Below are 6245 nucleotides of genomic sequence, written 5' to 3' on the forward strand. Positions count from 1 at the left end.
TAAATAAATAAATAAATAAATAAAGATAATCCTCATGGCAAAGGGGCATATTTTGGAGACGCTTGTTCTGAACCCTTTCAGCTGCTAGGCATCAGCCACTAGGACCAATTAGATGATCTTGGAGAACCTACATGCCTCAGTCAGTTAAGCATCCAACTCTTGGTTTCTTCTCAGGTCATGATCTTGTGGTTTGTGGGTTCAAGCCCTGCCCTGTTAGTACAGAGCCCGCTTGGGATTCTCTCTCTCCCTTTCTCTCTTCCTCTCCATTGCTCATGCTCTCTCTCTATCTCAAAATAAATACTAACTTAAATTAAAACATTTAGAAAAAGATCAATTAGATGATCTTAGTCATTGCTCTTATGCTGTGATCATTAGACAGCCTTTGGAGACTATTTAGCTTCCTGTTTGCTCAGCAAATATGGGAAGCTCTTGACTTGGTTATGACTCTCCCTATGAATGATTTCAAGGTGGTTTTTATTTTTCTTTAAGTTTTTATTTTAATTCCAGTCCCCTGAATGGTTTTTATGCATAAAGCTCTAAGAGCTTGGTTAATTGTGAAACTACCTGGGGCTCAGATCCATTCTTTAAGTCCTGATCTTCACCTTCCAACCTTGCAAGCCTGAAGGCTGGGCCCACACTGTGTGGAGGAATTGACCCATTGCCTTGGGCAGTATAGCGGGGCCAGCTGGCCTATCTCAGGTCGCATCCAATTTTATTGGCCAATTTTATTGGTTTTAAATGCAAATGGTATTGATTACACTGGTGACTCTTGCTCTTTGTAGGCAATGAGGAAAATCTAGAAGCGTTGACAACAGCTAACAATATAGAGATAAGCCCCTGATCCGAGCTGCCCCAATTAGAACCATCTTTGGGACTTTTGAAGGTAATTGGCGTCCCTCTCCGGTGGCCACACTGTAAACACATGTCTGAGGTAGTCAGCCACCAGATAGATCATCTCCCACATGGACAGAGCCGGACTGTGTGAGAAAAAAAATATCTGCCAACCTACAGGGTGAGGCACAGAGGAGAGATGAACAGCAAAGGCCTGCCTGCTGCCCACATGTCCCTACAGCCCAATTACACTTGTCCGTATTCATCATTTGATGACATGAAACAAATTCCAAAACCATCCTAATAAAAGTTCTGTTGTTTAATACAGAACGTGCCTTGCTGTGGTTATGGGAGAGAACCAGAATGGGAAGGGACAGTGCAAAACGGTAGGATGTGCTTGGGAGCCAGTGAACACCAGCGTCTGTCAGTGTTTACTGCTTCCTAAACAGCCTGGGCCTGCCACTCCCTGCTCCTTGCCGCTGACATGCATCAAGGTGTCAATACAAATGTGATCTTCTGCAACCAGATGAATGGTTCTTTTCACCTTAGTGCCTCAGTTACTCAGAGGGGCCACGGATTGGGTGGGAACAACTCTAAATGCAGGAACTTTCTTGCTACCAAGATTTGACTCAAGAATGATTTCCATGGAGGAAAGAGCCTAAGTGTCCATCAACAGACGAATGGATCAAGAAGATGTGGTTTATCTATACCATGGAATACTACATGGCAATGAGAAACAATGAAATCTGGCCATGTGTAGCAACATGGATGGACCTTGAGGGTGTTATGCTGAGCGAAATAAGTCAGGCAGAGAAAGACAAATACCCTATGTTTGCACATATAGGAGGATTAGGAGGAACTTAACGGAGGACCATGGGGGAGAAGAAGGGGGGAAATAGTGGGGGAGAGGGAGAGAGGCAAACCATGAGAGACTCTTGAATGCTGAGAACAAACTGAGGACTGATGGGGTGGCGGGGAGAGGGGAGATGGGCATGGAGGAGGGCACTTGTTGGGATGAGCACTGGGTGTTATATGGAAACCAAGTTGACAATAAACTATTTGTAAAAAATTAAAAAGAAGACCTAAAAAAATGATTTCCATGGAGTTGAACCATGTGCCTCAAGAGATATCAAAGTTAGTGAGAAAAAGAGAGGACAAATGCTCACGTCTTGAAAGCAAATTGCATAAAAATCCTCATCAGTAAATATTCTGACAAGACTAAACCCACAGTTATGCTTCTCTGGATTTAAATCTGGAGATTGTTCTGTGACAAGGATGAGATCGTAACAGGTGAGACTCAGGTACTCTTTTAAAAAAAATAATAAAATCCTGGGTAGCTGTCAAGATTCTTTTTGATTGAAGATAAACTTGAATTTCTACTACTTTAGGTTATTGGAAATATACACTTTGATGTGGTAAATATGATGAACAAGTTACAATGATGGTGAAACAGTGAATTTTGTAATAAAGCATTTGCGTTGTTCCCCAGATCCAGACATTTCAACAAGGAATGGAGAAGAAAGTACATTTTTATTTGTATATTCACATTTTTTGCTAATAGACACCTGAACACATGTTCTCTGCTATGTTGCTGGTCCCTCGTGGATGTGTCTAAGAGAGGAAGCCCAGTGGGCATGGGCCACATTCTCAGGGAGCCAGAGTGCTTATTGTAAAGACAGAACATGTTTCTCATGCACACACGATGCAAATTTTTTAAGCTTTAACTTAAATTACAATACGTATTTGAAATAAAATCAGTGCAGTTGGATCAAGTAGAAATGAGAGCAAAATGAAAGAAATGGATGTATATATACCCATGGAACAGTACTGGGCTGGGCTCAGTTAATCCTTGAAACACTTTGTAGGAAGGCAGCCTTGAACCTGGTTTTTCTTCTTTCTTTCTTTCTTTCTTTCTTTCTTTCTTTCTTTCTTTCTTTCTTTCTTTCTTTCTTTCTTTCTTTCCTTCTTTCTTTCTTTCTTTCTTTCTTCCTTCCTTCCTTCCTTCCTTCCTTCCTTCAAGAAAGAGAGAAAGACAGCATGAGCAGGGGAGGGTCAGAGAGAGAGGGAGATACAGAATCTGAAGCAGGCTCCAGGCTCTGAGCTAGCCGTCAGCACAGAGCCCGACATGGGGCTCGAACCCACGAATCGTGAGATCATGACCTGAGCCGAAGTCGGACGCCCAACCAACTGAGCCACCCAGGCGCCCCTTGAACCTGGTTTTAAAAGAGATAACAGACACTGGATGGGCAGGGGGAGGGGGCGGAAGGTTAAGCAGCCTAATTTTCAGGTCAGGCATAGAATTATATAATTCTACAATTATAGGCATATTCCCTCCTGAAGTGAGCATTTTTCTTTATTTTGACTTACATAAAATAGTAGATAGCCCTTTGACTAATGAAAGCAGGGGAACCAGGGGCGGCTGGGTGGCTCAATTGGTTACATGTTCAACTTCGGCTCGGGTCACGATCTCACGGTTCGTGGGTTCAAGCCCCGCTTCGGGTTCTGTGCTGACAGCTCGGAGCCTGGAGCCTGCTTTGGATTCTGTGTCTCCCTCTCTCTCTCTCTGCCCCCTCCCCTGCCCATGCTCTGTGTTTCTCTCAAAAAATAAAAAAATTTTTTTTTGATAAAAAGAAAGCAGGGGAGCCAATGTAAAGCAGCAAGGGCAGAGTCATTCCCATTTTCTAGACTTAACTGTGTAATATGTATAACAGGATACAAGTGAAAATGAAGGGATAGGGCCCGGAGGCTTTGGAGCCATATCTGGGTTTGCATTTCAGTTTTGCTGTTTTCTAGCTTCATGACTGTGGGCAAATTGTACCACCTCTCTGTGCCTTGTTTTCTCATTTGTTAAATACGGAGAATAGTAGAGCTACCATAGGGCCTGGAAGAAGATTGAGTGAGATCATTCATTCATTCCACAAGTCTGTTTTGGGCTCCTACTACATACCAGGAAGTGTTCTAGATGTGGGAGAGAAAGCAGATAAGCAAGTTGAATAAGACATCAGACAGAGGTAAGTACCCGGCAGAAGACTGAGTAGAGCCATACACTAGAGCGGGAGGGGATAGCAGTTTAGGTCCAGTCTTTCCCAGACATGAGTGTCCTAGTGAAGCCAGCAATGAGAACATGAAGAGGAGCAGTCCTGGCAGGGAGAACAGTCGTGTGAAGGTCCTGGGGCAGGAATCAGCTTTAATGTGTTTGAGGAGCAGAAATAGTGTCATTGGGGCCGGAGGATATTAGGCAAGGGGTAGAGGGGTGGTAGATTGAATCAGATCATGTAGGGGCTTTGACATCAAGGATGGAAGGTGTGTTTTGTCTTAAGTGCACGGAAAAGCCCCTAGAGAATTTTAAACTTGAGAATGCTGTGATTTCCTGTTGGACGTAAAGTGCCCACCACTTGTCCTGGCACAGGCTAAACATCCAGTTTTTGTTAACTATTATTACTGTTTCATTTCACCCTCATGCCTGCCCAGTGTGATGTTTACCATGAAAGGAAATAATTCGGAATCCGATCTGGGGCAGAACTTGGTGGCTTGATGTGATTTTCAGCCCCTTCGGGAAGGATCTAGCTTTCCTGATAAAGCACTGGTGGGTTTTTGTTTTTTTTTTTCCTGATGGACTTCAATGCGATTTAGAGTCCTCTGGGGACTTAGATTGACTCTGTTCTGCTAACCCTTATTCTTTAGATGCGCTCAATAACTTTTAACCAGATATTCAAAGGCACGATGCTCTTTTAAGCCTGATGCTATCCTAATAATCTGTAAGCCACACATTCATCTTTTAAACCTCTAGTCGAATAGTGTTATTTAAACCACACTTGTTTTCCTCTCCAAAGAAAATCTTTGAACTGATTATTTTGGACATCTTTTCCCTTGCCCATAACATTGAAATAAAATGTAGATAAACGTTCACACTCAATTCATCCAAGAAGCTGTTTTGAAGATGTCATGAATATCACCATTCTACAGCTGAGGAAACTGAGGCTTACGAATGTTATGTAACTTGAGCAATGCCACAGACTGTCACCCAAAGCCTCCACCTACTTCTTCCCAGAAAGACCAAACTTAACCCAGTGTTCTGAGAAGCAGCAAAGCAAATCTGAGCCCGAGGGAAAGGATGATCCCTGGTTTCCATACCCCTTTTTCTTTTATTGAAATCCCATTGTTAAAATTAAGTTTATATTGATTTTCAAAGACTGATTCATTGTGACCTCTTCACCCCCATGAAGGTGGTGATATATATACTATTTACGTATACTACATATATATCTTTCATACACATAAGGTGCATATATATACGTAGTTCATCTCTATTCCCACTCTGCTTTTTTCATTTGTAAGAGTTCTAATTTGTTCTTTCACTAATTGAACCCAATCTTGGGTTGGATGGACTTTTTCTCCGGGTTGATGCATGAAACCTATTCTTCTGGTCTAGGATGTCCCTTGCTTGAATTTCCCATCCGTGGAACCCGGAGCTTGAAGTCATTAGTGTTCTGCCTGCAACGCCAATCACATGACCACACTGTGTGGGTCTTCCAGGCTCAAGTACACATTAGCCCTCCTGAGAAGAAGCCTGGATGAGATCACTGAGGGATGACAGAACACTCTGGATTATTTTGGACTGGAGGGTGGGGGAGTCCGTACTTCTAACCAACAAATATTATTTTCTCAGGATGGAATTGATTCCACAGGTGTCCTGGAGCCAGTTCAAACAACAAGCTCTTGTTAAATTTTCAGGAAATGTTGCGAAGTAGTTGATGCCAAGCTGGTAGCTTGAAATTGGTCACAGTGGAGTGTTTATACCACAGAAATGAGAAAATGCCACAAATGAGGATATCTCTTCCCCCTCCCTTCCCGAGCCAGTGTTTAAATACTTATCAGTGTATCACTCAAGTGCCCTTTGGTTCACCCTTTCTTCCTGACTGGTTACAGACCTAGGAGGACACGGAAAGACACTGGACAGATTTTTGGCTGGCATGCATTTTCTCGCCTGCATTGCCCCCATCACCTACTCTGCCAGGAGTTGCGCAGTCAAACAGACTGCACTTTCCGAATGAGCGTCAGTATCAGCCGCGACGCCGGCCACAGGGCTGAACCCAGCTGATTGCTACTTGCTCTGTGACTTTAAATAGTCAACTATCCACATCTCTAGGCCTGTCTCATCACTGTAATGAAAAGAATACTGCCAACCCCAAGGTTTGTGTGTGTGATGTTTGGGAAGGGTGTCCGCGGAAGGCTTTGCTTAGAACTTGGTGCATTGTAAGCTTTCAGTAAATGATAGCTCTGATGGAAATTCTAAGTGAAGCTCTAACTGAAATTCACTAGGTCTTCACGGACCCTCCTGCCCTGGAAGCACTTGGAAAGTGCTAGTTCCCAGAGTCTCCCCCCCCCCCCCCCCCCCCCCCCCCGCGGGTCTG

The 6245-nt window shown here is 43.5% G+C and overlaps 1 pseudogene; it reads left to right on the forward strand.

Moving 5' to 3' along the window:
* Positions 1-5932, forward strand: part of LOC144220235 (large ribosomal subunit protein P1 pseudogene) — a 6805-nt pseudogene extending 873 nt beyond the window's left edge.
* Positions 5933-6245: the final 313 nt, after the last annotated feature.

This window comes from Crocuta crocuta, unplaced genomic scaffold, assembly GCF_008692635.1.
Source record: "Crocuta crocuta isolate KB4526 unplaced genomic scaffold, BGI_CrCroc_1.0 scaffold179, whole genome shotgun sequence".
Lineage (NCBI taxonomy): Eukaryota > Metazoa > Chordata > Mammalia > Carnivora > Hyaenidae > Crocuta > Crocuta crocuta.